Consider the following 14550-nt stretch of genomic DNA (forward strand, 5'->3'; position numbering starts at 1 on the left):
GCCTTGCACAGGTGAGAGAGGTCATTGAGTGCAGTGCAAACCATCTTGCCCAATGTGTGTGTGTGTTTTAGCGACCTCCTGTAATTGTTATTTTATCAAAAGGAACCCACAGATTGGTGTTAATGTTAAGCTCCTATGAGTGTTACATTTCAAACATTTTTCATCAAATAAAGACTAGTCCAAGACATAACAAGGCAGAGTTGCAAAATCTACAAACAAATTGGTTGGCCTTTTAGTCAATAAATCACAAGAAACTTCAACAAAGTGCTTGTTGAAGTTTCTTGATTATGTTGCCAAATTTGAGGTATAGGGAGACAAGGTGTTAAATGAAATAATCATCTTTAAGCATGAGTTATGACATTACAGGTGACATTAGTCAACTGAAATGTGTAATTTTAAAGGTTTTTAATCAATTCACTTTTAATAAAGTTGGAGATTTAAAATGACTGTGCAACTTTACTAAGCAACACAATGGAATTTGGTCCATTTTACATTCGCTACAGTCGCTATATTTTTGGATGTTTTATGTACAAATTCATTTCCAGGACCAAAAGTACATTAGCTGACTTCAGAAATGGCACAATTATTATAAAAAAACAAAAATTATAATAAAATAAAAATAATAAAAACAATGAATCTTAACAAAACAAAATAAATACATGATAAAAATCCAGTTAAACAATGCTTGTGTTATTATCCGAAGAAACAAAGTGCTTATTACCAGCAATGAAAGAAATTGGGCTACTTTTAAATGAATACTTCAATTATATTAATGTCCTAAATAATACAGTGTCATTTACATTTTATGTTACTAGCAAAAGAACTGGAAGCAACAGAAGACAAGTAAACACCTGAACTGAACTAATGCTAGCATTGTCGATGTCTAATAAATTAATGAATTAATGAATTGATTTTCAAATGTGAGTCATTTAAAGAGTTATTGCTGTTTAAAGTTAACACTGTTTAAAGCAGTGAAAAGGAAAAATGGAACATTATCTAAGATCTTGAGATTTGTGAAGCAGATATTAAAGGGTTAGTGAGAACAAAAGGGAACAATTAAGACTATTAAACACATTATGTAAATTAAAACATTTGTGAAACTAGTCCTATGCAGTACTCATAGAAGCCAGATCAGAAGAACAATCAGTTTAACACGTTTCTTAAATGCTTAACCTGATTCTATTGGAGGTATATAGCCTTGTCTCTGTTATAGATAGTCATTACCATTGTTAAAAGTCAATAATAGTAATTTGTCAATGTTTCAGATCAGACGTCTTTATTATATTTCATTGCGTGCTTAACAATAGCTGCCTCTAGCCTTGTAGCTGCTATTGTTAGCCTCAGGTCTGGTTAGGTTTGTACATGTTATTCATCAAACCAACTTCTGATTGTAAATATTCACCAGCCATTGTTGTTTTACATAAAATCATAAAAGTACTCACATTATTGCAGTTGCTAGCTCCGCTGTTCCGTGGCAACAAGCTCAAAACGACTGTGTATAGGCTTTATTATCTGGACAGTTGTGTGGCACCAGTTTAACCAGTTTACTGCAATTATATTTGCAGTAGTAATTATGTTTGATAAAGGCAGTGGCTGAGTTTGGACAGAAAGGCTGTGGTTTAAAAAGTGGTTGTGAGTTTTTTTTTAATAAACTAAAAGTGAATACCTGTACAGTTATCAACAATATATACACAATAAGAACTGTATTCTAAGATTTTTTTTTTCTTCTTCCTTATTTTAAGAATAAAATGTAATCAGTTTTTAACGCTGACAAAAATATACATCACTTATGCTTCCCAACAACCATGTCTAGTAAAGTGTCTACTTCAGGAATACAATTAATCATAGTTAAGTTATTCAACTTCTGTACCCACTTATCCTGACAGCATGTGTAATCTACTGTGTGAGATTACACATGCAAGAAATCAAAATCGCCAAAATGAAGAGGTCAACCCAACCCCCACATTGCAGGGCCCACCTGCTTCACCCCAAAATTCACTACTGCCACCTCATCCAGCTTCTCTCCTACCCCTGCCTTCTTGGATTTAATTGCCCAGATGAATGAGCTGGTTCTGGCTGGCACAAGACTGACACCCCACCCTTTACCCCATCACGGCCCCATCTTATCTTCTCTAAAGAAGCAATCTGCACCACCCATCCCTCCTCGACGATACCATTCCCAGGATCACTCTGGTGTGTGCTGGGTCCAGACTGCAATAGGTTTATTTTTTAGGAACAACCAGAAAAAGTCAGGGCCTTATGGAGTTAATGCAGCTTCTTTAATTCCTGTGTTGACAGGTAACATAGGTAAAATTGTGAAATTAAAGAAAAGCAAAAAGTTTAATAAAAATTTAACTCCTATAACATGTCATCCAAAAAGTCCACCAGTGTCTCCAGTAAAGTCTTTAAAATTAGCTCTTCTTAATGTTAGATCTCTTGTTAACAAGTCACTACTAATTAATGATATTATTTTGACACATCACTTGGGCTTTTTATTTCTTAATGAAACATGGTTGAATGATGGTATCAGTAATACTATTCTCAATGAAAGTGCACCACAAGACTTTATTTATTTAAATAACTGTCGTACTTGCAGGAAAGGCGGTGGAGTTGCTGCCATTTTTAAATCAATATTTCAGTGCAAAGAAATAACATTTGGTGATTTTATCTCCTTTGAATATATGTCATTCTTACTGAAGGGTGATTCAAGAGTTCTGTTTTTAGTCGTTTATAGACCCTCAAAATATTCTGGAGAATTCATGGATGAGTTTGCTGAACTGCTGTCAGTTGTATGCACTGAATACAACTTTTTAATAATAACAGGTGACTTAAATATTCATGTAGACAATAACATGGACAATACTGCCAAAGAACTGTATGCTTTAATGGACACTTTTGGTCTTATACAACATGTGACTGGTCCGACACACACTCCAGGTCACACTTTGGATCTGGTTATCTCTAAAGGTGTTGATATCTCTGCTGTTGATGTAAGAGACTTAGCTCTATCTTATAATTTCTGTGTCTTTCTTGACTTAGAGACTGTAACATCTGTTCCCACTACTTCTGTGTGTTTAAAGAAAAGGTACATAAATGACAACACAGGTGCACAGTTTATGGAAGCCATAGCAATGACACCAACATTGAGTGGTGAGACAGTTGATAATCTTTTGGATGAGTTTAATACAAAAGTCTGTAATGTCATAGATGTGGTGGCTCCAATCAAAACTAAGAGAAAACCAAACACACAGAAAACACCTTGGAGGAGGACTGAGCTAATGCAGAATTTGAAATCTGATTGTAGAAGAGCTGAGCATAAATGGAGATCAACAAAACTCCAAATTCATCTAGAACTATACAAAATAAGTCTGTGAAAATTCAATGATGGCTTGTTCAAAGCAAGGCAGCAATACTTTTCTGAAATTATTGCCAAAAATGTCAACAACTCTCGCACGTTGTTTTCTGTAATTGAAAAGCTCACAACCCCCACCCGCCCATTGAACTAACATGGAACCAGGGAGAAAACTGGTGTAACCCATCCCAGATTGTCTAAACAAAGTTTGCATGTTCTCCTTACATCTGACTGATATTAAACTAAATTTTGACAAGACCATACATCTACAAGATCGCCATTAAAAAAAAAAAAAAAAAAAAATGTGACTCTCTTTAGTGGATTTTTTGAAATGTTGAACAAGCATTTCAATATAGTCTTTCAGAACAGTGAAGTTTGTGCAAATTTTAAAGATAAAGCCTTTTTTTTTATTAGATTTTTTAGTTAAGATTAGAAGAACAATGTAAATCTGCTAAACATAAACACAAGATATTGTGTAAATGCAGATATAGACCAAATGTTCTTTATTGATGAGTAACAGTTTACTGACAAATGGATAAAGAAAAACTTTGTGTGAATAAAAGAAACCTCAACTTAACACCCAGTTCAAAAAGAAGACACAATGAATCTCGCTGGAAATATTTATAGAAGTTAAGTGAAACTTCAAAAGAATCATCAAAGGCAATCAGCAGAACTCCTCTGATGAAGAATGACAGTTGACAAATGACATGTCGGGAGACTTGTCTCAATAAACAAAACCTGAACTTTACATACTGGGTAAAAAAGTGCTGAACGAGTGTTAAATGAACCCTTTTTTTATTTTTGAGTACAACAAGCCGTTCCCTTTGTACAGGTATGTAAGTGAACTCCTTTAGCTTGAGGGTGTAATCACACCACGTGACTCTCCTAGACAGGACACCACCTGGACTGTGGTGACACACATAGACTCACACTCCTAGGGACTGACTTTTTGTCTTCAAAGGCAGATCGACGTATTTCTGCATGACGCTGATCCCCTAATACCGTCCTACCTACTGTCACTCACTATCGCATACACCCAACTGCACTCACAGGCATGTGCAATCCCTTAACAAAAATTAGTTTATTCAAGTGTACTACAAGTATACTTATTTTATACTAAAACTGAGGCAGTATACTTGAAGTGTACTTTTCATATACTATATTTTATATATTGAAGTATACTTAGATTATACTGAAAACTATAAAGAAGAGTCCAAGACTAAGTACATTATAACTTAGACTTACACTTATAGTTTAATACTAAACCTTATACTTATTCTTAGTTCACAAAAGTATACTCTAAGTATACTTTAATAAACTGAAATGTGGACTAGAAGTATATACCTAGCATACTAGTAGTATACAGATGAGTATACTTGAAAGTGTACTTTTCTAAACTTAAAATTACTTTATAAAGTATACTTTTATAAACTTAAAACGTTCCAATTTAGTCCAAAAAAGTATTAAATTAGTACACTTTTTAGTACGCTACAAGTACATGGGCTATAGTATACTTGGTATACTTATACTCAAGCATACTTAATAAAATGAACTTCAAGTATACTATTTTTTGCTAAGGGATGATTTTTCCAAATGTGTGGATCATTGCTAATGCTAATGCTAACAAGTCAATCATGAGTTGCATGTCAGAACTTCTTTATTTTGAGGCAACCTAAAACACATTCTAAGGTGGCAAGGGATCGATTTGTGTAAACAAATGTGCACATATTTATTTTTGGATGTACATTAATGAACTAATTTTAGTTTAGGAGCCACATAGGCACCAGTTTGGTGGGCTGCAAATTTTACAGTTCTACAATTTTAGAAGTGGTATCACCATTTTGGGGGGAAAAAAACACAAAAAATGACGCATTAGGAGTAGAATGCCGAAGCACCATCTGAGGCCGACATTGGCGAGACGTATGCGTGTTATCTGGGCGACAGATATCAGCCCCTGCAGGATCTTCACTTTATATATCTTTGATTTTGTGAACAATTTTCATATAATTTGGGAACAATTCAGCAAAAAATGAGAGTTCTTTCAACAATTTGAGAATAAAAATGATTTAGGCATGGGAAAACTGTGAGTCCTGGCAAATATTGTGGAGTTTCATTGAATTTGTGAGTTTACACATCATGGTTTCTCTCTATTCTCTGCTGTGAGCTGAATTAGATGCTCTGAGGGCCGGACTTGGCCCACAGTCTTTAATTTTGACACGTATTCTAACCCAATGACTATTCTATCTTTCAAATTTGATTCCATTAATTTAAAATAAGGGTCTGTCCGTTCATTCATTCATTCATAATTATGACAAACATTACTGCTGTAGTAAACAATGAGCTGCACAGGACTGTAATTACAGGACAATGGGTCAGTGTAGTGATGCAAAAGAAGAAAATGAAGCTGCAGCTCAGGTTTAGAGGGTTACAGTTTGTTCTGTGAGCATGAATTTTGAAGTGATGAGGTCAGAGCATTTGGTGAAATGTATTGAATACTCCTAGCAAGATATTATTTTCTATTGTCTCACAGTCACTATCTATGTAATGATGCATCTTTCCCATGCTGGGTTTTATTTATAGTTTTTGTTACGCTGCTTCTAGAGTTTCAGTTTTATTTAACCATTTATTAGAATTTAAATACAGGCGTGCTGTTCTCTGTCTTTGTTGTTCCGCCCTTTCTTTCCCTCCATCCGTTTCCGTGCTCACCTGTCTGTAATCTGCTTGTTGGCGATGCCGCGTGTTATTTTGTTAGTTGAATGGGTGTGTGCGCGTGGGAATGTGGTTTAGATTGGGTTGTGTTGGTTTTTTTCTCTCCATGGCCTAAGTCATTCTGCTGCTGTCCCAGTGCGCTCTCCTTTGATTGTGTTCCTAACTTCAAGATTAAGATAAGGATGATTTATTGACACAAATAAATAAATGCTTTGCGACATAAGAGCACAGCTGTGTGATAATTCTGTATTTTTACCCTGTTTGGTTGTGTTATTAAGGTACCAGTTGTGTCATTATTTGTCTTGATTTGTCACTCTCGCTTAACTGTTTGAGACTGTTTCTGCCTTTTCACCTTTTGTAACCGATGACAAACAGTCTTTGAATTTTAGGAATTCTATTTTCGTCTTATGCGTTTGTTTTATTCTTGTTTTATTGAAACAGTGTCATAGTCGTATCATAGTTGACTTAAAGTATGAAACTTGCACTTTAGCTAAAGAATTTGTATCTGGCTGTAGGCAGTATTCAGTTTATAATGTCATGAATCTTTTAGTATGACAATAAATTCTGTCAAAATGGTAAATAGACCATTTCTTGATGGTCACCATTTTTCTATTGTTAGATTTGCTGCAAACTGGGTGGCTACCTGTAAAACCCTGAGCTTTCCCACAATATATGATACTGAAGCGGTGTCATGGTCGTCTTGAGAGATGAGGGTTATTTACTGTTTGTGTGTGAGCTTGACTGAATGCACATTAGTCACTTAATGTCAGTGCAGGCTCATATTACGAGTGTGTAAGTGTGTGTGTGTGTGTGTGTTTTGTGTCTGTGGTAGCCGTGAGTGGTTGATGTTAAAACGTGTTTGAATGAGCATTAAAAAACTGAAATGATTAACGTGTAGTTATGGATTTAACGGTAAAGGAAAGGGAACGATGGGCTGGTACAGTTTGCTATGACATCATGTTGATATAGTGGTGACACTCCAGCTGTTTGACTGTGAGTCCAGTGCAAACCTTATATGGACAACATCCTTTTAAATCATTAACTATCTGAGCAGCAGGCGACACGCAGGCAGCTCTAAGGCAACGTTAACTGATCTCAGTACTTTTGACTATCATCGCCTCACATTCTTCCCCTTCCTAATGCCCCTCATTTATTTCCGGTCTCCTCCCAAACTTTAATTGCAGACATCTTTTCTGTCCTCACTTCCTCCTCACTGTTTTTCTTTTATCTCTCTCTACCTCTGTCATTGTTTACCTGACCGACTGCGTTTTCACCTCCTGTTCCAAGGTCAGCATGGACAGGACACACACAAACATCTGGCTGGATTTCACCACTCTGCTTTGAGTGGGGGGAGGGGGGGGGTGTGGGGTTGTGTGCGTGTGTGGGCGTGGCTAAAACAGGCTAGAGTTGAGAGAGGATGATGAGGATGGGCTTGGCTTCCAGCTATAGAGTGAGAGAGAGGAAAACCCTCCCACAGGAAACCACTGTTCCACTCCACATGGCCTTTTAAGGTAAAAAAAACTCCCCAAAAGTCCTCTCACTTGGGAATGGAGCTGAGATATAGTCACAGTTAAAGCTACAGAGAACCTGCAGGAAGAGGAGAAGAAGAATGAAGGCCAGTAAAGACTAAATTTATCCCCTTAGTAGAAACGCCTGAGCCTTTTTTTTTTTTTTTAAAGCAAGTTACACATGGAGAGATTGGAGCTTTTGAATCAGGGAGGTCATAGCTCATGTTTTTCAAACCATTTCACTAGATGAGCTTTTCAAATTAAAAGCACTCATTAGATCTGACTGAGCGTATCTTCGGGGCAAAGTCATTGACCTCCAGCTCACAGTGATGAGAAACATTTATGTAAACTGTCTGGTCTGTGAGTCACATTAACATGAGTGTGGGAAGTGGACCTCTGATTTCACAGCAACATGGGAAAAATTACATTTACATGAGTCATGACAGGAAGGACTTTTCTATTGACCATAGAGTCTCTGATGACATTTGGTGGATTTCATTACATTCAGCATATATATATATATATATATATATATATATATATATATATATATATATATATATATATATATATATATGTGAAAAAAACAAGGTCTGCAATCGTATTGTAGATGACTTGTGAGGCAGAACATGTAAGCTAGAAAGTAAATAGTGTCAGGAATGATTAATGTTCAACACCAATATTTGTCCTCGTCTGTCCACGGTACACAGATGTGGTAATTGGAAGTGAGAAGAGAAGATAATATTCTGGTGAAAAGCCAATAATCTGAGCTTGACTGAATCATCAAGGCATCTGGACTTGCCAAAAGTTTTTCTTGAAGATGTTTTAAGCTTTGTTGAAAACACCTGTTCACTGCAGACGTTACAGGGCCGTCCCAGACATACCATGACTCTGATGTGTGAGATCATCCACAGGCTGTTGATGCCCTCACTTAACAGGTATTAACGTATTTCATTCATACCTGCCTGTTATTACCCAATCTCATCAGATCTTGGAAGCTAAGCAGGGCCGTGCCTGGTTAGTACTTGGATGGGAGACCACTGAGAATCCTAGGTGCCAGAATGGGGTGGGCAGTCGCCTCTCATTGTGTCCATAGGCAAGACACTTAACCCACATAGCCTAGTATGAATGTGGGTATGTGAGTATTGGTGGTGCTCGGAGGGACCAATAGTTTACTACGGCAGCCCCAGGGCAGCTGTGGCTACAATAGTAGCTTACCACCACTAATAGTGTAGAGTTAAAGAATAATGCACATCAATGTAAAACACTTTGCGTGTCTATTAAAAAGCACTATATAATATCCAATGCATTATTATTATCATGCAGTTAGTCAGGAAGTACATATTATTCATTTCTAGATATTTCCTTATTTATTTTTTAGGAATTAACCACATTCTCATTACATACCAGTCATATTAACATTTTAATTTCTCTGTCTCTTTTTCCAGCTCAGTCGCAAGTCAGTTTTTAAGTGACTCACAGCTCCCCATTGTAAAAGACAGTGATGACAAAGAAGGTCTTTCCTTAGAGTGCAGTGAATTACACATTACATTATGTACAGTATGTACAGCTTTAATTCAAATGGGATCTTGATATTTGGTTTTCTAAAATGTTGGCAGTAAATGTAAGTAGTAAGTAACTAAGTTATGTTTATTTGTGTAGCACCTTTCACAGACAGAGAAGTCACAATAGAAATACAAAGTATATTTACAGTCACTAAACATGATGGTCATAAAACAACCCTTAATCTTCTAGAATGAAAACGCTTTCTGATATTGTTAACAATGTCCATTGTTAACAATATCATTTTTTATAAATATTGACAAATTTTGAGTATTTTTATGTTGCTAGTTATCTCATCCTAGCTACATTCAGTGTATTCATGGTATTAAAAGTGCCTGTAAATAAGCAAAGTATAAATCTGTTTACAAAGAAGGCTTTTAAAGGCCATTATCAACTTCTTATACCGCGAGTCCAAAAAATAGTCCACTGTATCTATTTTGGAGGATAAGAGTTAGATTATTATTTGTTTGTTTTGAGCAGAAACAAGAAAGAAAAACAAAAAAGAACAAAAAACTCTGTGAGTAGAAGGAAACTCCAACAAAGAAAACAATCAAAGATGTTTAAAAATGTATACAATTCACATAGACTTATAACTAAAGTGTCATGTCGCCAAGAAATGCTGCAAGTGTCATGTCTGACTGTCAAAACAAGGTCACAGCAACATGCTTTGTACTTTATAACACCGTATTACTGCCTTAACTTAGCATCCTTGGTCTGATTTAACATTTGCTTTTTAACATACTCTACCGGTCAAGAGTTTTAGAACACCACACTTTTCCCAGTTTTTTTACTGAAAACTTTATATTGTTAACCCACATTGTGTTCCCTGAAAAAGACCTATTTGTATAATTCTGAAATGTACATTATTTTTCAGTTTTAACCAAACCTTTTCTTTTTTTTTTTATTTTTTTTTATCTCCGGCTGTTCAGTACTTACCTTTGTACCATTTCAAGCTATTCATTGGACTTGCACAACTTGAATTGCAATAAATAACTGGAAAAATGACAGTGTTCTAAAACTTTTGACGGGTATTGTATAGCACAGAGAACGTGTGCATGCTGAAACAACTGAGTTTAAAGAAAGAACCCCAGCGGTAATGACACAGGCTGTAAAACCAAGGCGATTAGCTGTAATGGTCTATTAAGCTTTGTAGAGCTGAGGGAAGCCACACAGCCGGTATAAATAAACCATTGTGGGTTCAGGACATTTGAAGTGGAATCTTTTCTTCATGTAAAAACACTGATCGGAACAACCAAGGATTTGCTGGGGATGTTGACAGGAGAGCGAGGTGGGAGCACTTCAAATTGAACTGAAAACTAGATCTGACTTTTTAAGGGTAAACACGACCAGCCTGCATTCAAACCCCTGACAAGACAGCAGCTTTAATACACTGAGCTCTAGTGTTAGAGCAGGAGACAGGTAGTGGGGGATGTGTTCGAAGGCTGCACATATCAAGACAGTGCAAAGACACAGTGACCTCATGTTCCAAAAATTCAAGAGTATAAACATCCATTGTAAAATTTTAGGCCGAGGTCCAGTGTGTTAACAAAGCATTTCTATTAAAAATAGTTCTAACCTGGCCTAGATATTAATGATGATGTAAAATACTTTGCAAATACCTAAAACATTAAAATCATTTCACAAACTTAAAAAAGAATTTGATTTGTAAAATGGTGATTTCTATAGATACCTACAGATAAGGCACTTTTTGTGACACTGAAATCAGAAAAGAGCTCTCAGCAGAAAATGATTTAGTGGAAATCATAATAGGAGCATACAAAGCTACTCCCTCTAAGGTGGTCTCAAAACTGTATAAAAGCCTAAAACAAAATGGAACCAACACCCTCTAAATTAAACAAAAGTGGGAAAGGGAGTTAAATATGTCTATATCTGAATGAGAGGTTCGGCACACAGCACACCTCCACCAATTCAAGGAGATGGTGGGAATTTGGCTGGAAGAACCTGGTGCGTTTCTTCATAACACCACTCATTTTAAAGAGAACGCTGTGGGCAGGCAGATGTGGATCACTCACACATCTTCTGGTTATGTCCAAAAATACAATATTTTTGGAGGGAGGTCGTACTAGTAATGGGAGATGTTCTGTGTTGTACTATACCTGTGGACCCTGTTGTTTACCTTGTCCTTGTGCCAGTGGATGTCATCTCCAAAAGCGATGTTTATCTTAAAATAATGACAATCGCAGCAAAAAAGAGCATCACAAAAAAAAAAAAAAAATGGATGAAAGTTGACCCACCTTCTCATGGAACAAATATACTGAAGGAAATATACTTAATGGAGAAATGGACCATTACCTGAGAACCCAGCGGAGACAATTTAGGAAATGCTGGACAAAATGGATTGACTATAGGATAAAGGACTGAATATTCACAAGGAGCAATACCCCCCACACCCCAAGTTTTTTTGTGTGTTTTTTTTGTCGTCCATGTAATATAAAAATCTAAATAAAGAGTAATTAAAAAAAAAAAAAAGAATAATACTGTGCAAATGAAAGAGAATCTATTCAAGGGCAAGTCATTCATTGAGAAATATCTTAAATATGTAGTTATTTTACCTAATAATCAAGGTTTTTTCCCCCCATATGATTATCACTATCTGCACAATCCTCCCACAGGCTGCAATGGATACTTTGAAGGGCCATTTGTTTGTAATCTGCGCCTTAGGGTTTAAAGGTCTCTGTTTAAACAAAGCTGTAAAATAATCATTATCAAAGTGAAACACTTCATAGAAAAGACTGGAAAAATGCATGACGTTATCCGTCAGTCATTCAGCTGATACCAGTATGAGCTGCTGCCATTGGAAGGTCAAAGGAAAGTTCAAAGTGTGTCTTGGAGTTTAATGTGAAAAGAATAAAAGATGAAACATCACTGCTGCCGGGATTCAAAAGATGACTGTAAACGGAGAGAATCCAACAGATGAATGGATCCGGCTGTGCAAATATCTGAAAAGACTGCAGTCGTCTGTCTTGATTTTCCTAAACCATGTCCACTTGACATTCTCCAGTGTAACATCACATGAAGTCTGAACCTTCAAACTGAAGTTAACTGCATGTGCAGACCAGGGTTTGGTTAGTTACTAGTTTCAGTTTGTGGGTGTAATATTCCTTACTGCAAACTGGAGCAATGCCAATCCAGAAAAAAGACCTGAAACGTTTCACTATCTGGAATATTTACCAATATTCAGCTGTTTAACTGATATTTCTCTGTGTGCCACAAGTGTTCATAGATGATTACAGCTCATAGTTCAGACTAGATTCATTTTATCTTCTTTTTTTAATAGTATGTTAAGTTGAGGTTTTGTTTTTAGGGTTTTCAGGACATTTTTGTTTCCTAAAAAATTCTTGGAAAATCTTGTCTGAGCTGTAATCACATGTGTGTGTGTGTGTGTGTGTGTTAACCTCAGAACAGGGCTCTGTCCTTTAGCCCACATGCTGTTGGACATATGGCTTCGTTTAAAGACTAATGGAAGGGGTCATTAGTCATCAGCAGGATAAAAAGGACAGAGACCGCATTATTTTATGAGCTCTGTTTAACATTTATTATTTGGTATCGTAGTTCAGCATCAGACAAATGTGTCATTTTGATAAAACCATCTGAAAAGGTAACACTGGTTTGTTGTGTTTGGTTTCTGTGCTTTTTTTTAACAGTTGGTTGATGCCTGCACATAATGACATGTAAGCAGCGTCCTCTTATGGAAGTTAACTGTATTACAATTACTTTATTACTTTTCTGGCCCTAGTTGGTTCTATATTTCCAGGATTGGTTAAATTGTATCGGTATTTTAAATAGGCTATTTCATTATTTTGTAAGTCGGTATTTACCCGTATTTGGTCATTTATTTCCAGTTATCTGATCATGTTTACACCTATTCTACTATAACCAAAATGTACAGTTGTGTGCGAATGAACAACCCACTTCATTGACAAACTAAATCTACCTAATAGTGACAAATAAAGTGACATTGACTTTGAATATTTGTTTTAAACCTTCCCTGCTTCATCACACCTGAGTGATGGCAGCTTGTTCTCAGGCCTTTCTGCAGGGTTTGATGATCAGATTATGGTGTGATAAAGGTGAACGACATGCAAAAAGAGGAAAAGGAAGCTTTGAGTTATCAGACGTATTTTCTCGCAGTGTCTTTAGTCCTATAATCTGCATATGGCATTAACTAGATCAGTGATTCTCAAGTGGTGGGTCGGGACCCAAAAGTGGGTCGCAGACCTGTACTGGGTGGGTCGTGGACAGCTGGTCAAAAATGAACAAATACTTAATGTCTAAATGTCTGTTTAAAATAACCTTTTCTTTTGACAAGGATGCTGTAAAATGCATGTTGCAAGGAAAACTATATGGATTTATGTTTTAAAAAATATTGTATATATGTGTGTCTGTTTTCAACAGCTATTTTTGAAAAACTAAATTTAATTGGTTGAATTCTAAAAAAAAAAAAAAAAATAGGGATGTGATTTAATGACTGTGGAAAAATGTGGGTCCCAGGGTGAGACCAGTTGAGAACCCCTCAACTAGATCATAGATGGAGAGCTTTTATTACAGCAAGGGCCAAAAAAAAAAATAAAAAATTACATGTCAGTATTTAAAATAATGATCAATGTGAGCATTAATACAGGAAATAATACAAGGTTTTGTGTAGGGTGAGTATTGGCAAGGATGTTGCAATACGATACAATATTATTGCAATATATCAATGACGACATTGTAACAACTTTAAGTGAGAACTTAAGGATAAAGCACTCTGAGTTACTGACAATCCGCAAAAACAAGAAAAAACAATGTATCCTATTGTATCAGTTTAAACACTGATCTGAACAGATTATATGAAAATAAAATGCGTGTGCATACATAAATATTGCAGGCATTAAACACCGTCATAAAATCAAGTGCATCAAGTAACCATTGAAACACATTGAAAGCATTGTAACCACTGAAATATTGCACAAATACGCAATATTGATTACATATCAGCAAAAAGAAAAAAAAAAATCTTTTTTCAAAATCGATTTTTTAAATAAAAAATTGGATTTAAAATCGACACCCAAAAAAAATCGCGATATATCGTGAAATTGATTTTTTTTCCACACCCCTAGTTTTGTGTATGTTTGTTGTTTGCTGGGTTTTTTGAGTCATTCTGTGTACTCTTGTTACTGTTTTTTGTCATTTATTGTTGTGTGCATTTTTATTCAATAATTTAATATATTCTTGTTGTTTTGTATATTTTTTTATTTTAATTCTGTTTTTGGAGTAATTTTGACTATTTTAGTTGTCTTTTGTGTTTGTTTTTTTTTTTTGTTGTTGTCATTTCATGCATTTTTCTGTAAATTTTTACCTTTACTCTGGGTGTCCCACAAAATTAGTGGCCCCCAGGCCAACAGGTGACCTTATCTG

General features: G+C 35.8%; 1 protein-coding gene across 2 annotated transcripts in view; it reads right to left on the reverse strand.

The window, feature by feature from the left end:
• tpm4a (tropomyosin 4a) overlaps positions 1–1551 on the reverse strand; it is a 31378-nt gene extending 29827 nt beyond the window's left edge. For both annotated transcript variants that reach the window (XM_028443594.1, XM_028443597.1), the window contains exon 1: positions 1443–1551. The gene's annotated coding sequence lies outside the window, so the exon portion shown is untranslated. The remainder of the gene's footprint in view (positions 1–1442) is intronic.
• Between the last annotated feature and the right edge of the window lie 12999 nt (positions 1552–14550).

Source organism: Gouania willdenowi, chromosome 4, assembly GCF_900634775.1.
Source record: "Gouania willdenowi chromosome 4, fGouWil2.1, whole genome shotgun sequence".
Lineage (NCBI taxonomy): Eukaryota > Metazoa > Chordata > Actinopteri > Blenniiformes > Gobiesocidae > Gouania > Gouania willdenowi.